We start from the raw sequence: 1,407 nt of genomic DNA, 5'->3' as shown, positions 1-1,407 counted from the left end.
CTTGGTGTGTTTTACTGCAGATAAGATGGCAACCTTAAAATTTGCAGATATGCACAATTTGGCTATGGTTCTCGTTGATCCTCCGTTGGCCCATGGGGACTTCAAATCGATGATTCACGGATTATGGGAATGTTGTCTGGACTCTGCCATCAATATGAACACAGTTGTCTACCAGAAGATCATTTTGGAATTCTGGCAGACTGCCAAAGTGACAAGGGACGATAATGGAGCTGTTACTGTGAATGCGATTGTTCAGGGATGCAAGATTGTTATCGATGAGACCTTTGTGAGAGAGACTTTGCTGATCAACGACCTTCCTACCTTTCCCACGGAGATTTGTATTGGTGATGCTCAAAGAATATTAAGGAAGATGGGATACGAGGGTGATTCTCCACCAACAATGAAGAAACTTTTACCGCCCTATTGGAGATTTCTAGCCCACGTGTTTGTGAGCTGTATCTCCGAAAGAAGGTCAGGTGCTGATGAGATATCCCTGAGAAACATTGGCGTTATTGTTTCTCTTGCTGTGGGGATCGGTTTCAACTTTTCTAGGTTTATTCTGGACGAGTTTGTGGTGACCATTAATGCCACTACTCGGGATACTTTCATAATGTACACTCGGTTCGTTTAGCTCTTCATCAATAAGCAGTTTCCCAATTCGGTAAAGGATGGAGAAACACTCTATATGAAGTCTTTGGGTCCTCATACCATTGGACTCATTAAACAAAACCGCAAGGGGAAGGTGGTCTTTCAGGGTTTGTATCCATTGGTCAAGTTCGGACGATTCACTGAATCGAACGAAGAAACCGAGTCACATGGATCATCAGACAAGATTTCATCAGAGCATACTTTATTGAAAAAGGTTATCTCAGAAGGAGATGTGATCACCGTGTCGGATCACGAAGGAGAAGAGACTGTTGCTCATGCTGTATCAGTTGCAGAGGAGCATAACCTACAAAATGTTCAAGTTGAAGGAGATTACAATGAAGGATCATCTAAGAACACTTCTGAGCCTAATCAATTTGAAGACCTTGATCTTACTGGCTTTGATCAAGATGACATTCTTGAGACTTTTGGAAGAAATGATGACTTCTTAACAAGTGTAAATCTCAATACGTTGCTAGATAATGTCAATGATGTTGCTATCCCAGTAATGGAGACAAGGGAAAAGGAAGACATTTTTGATTCAACCCCCGTTTCTCAAGAGCAAGTGGTTGGTTCTTTAACTCCTACGGTGAGATTTTCAGGGATTCCTCCCCTTGACAGTGCATTGCATATATCTGAACCACTTCAAGATGATAAACAAACAGACTAGAATCTGCAACCTCCATAAAAAAAAAAGAGATCCTAAGGCCGGGCTTCTAGATTCTGGCCTATCTCAAGGCCTGCCTACTACTCCAACTACCA

This window comes from Lactuca saligna, chromosome 3 (assembly GCF_052625555.1).
Source record: "Lactuca saligna cultivar CGN05327 chromosome 3, ASM5262555v1, whole genome shotgun sequence".
Lineage (NCBI taxonomy): Eukaryota > Viridiplantae > Streptophyta > Magnoliopsida > Asterales > Asteraceae > Lactuca > Lactuca saligna.
This window is presented reverse-complemented; position numbering follows the sequence as displayed.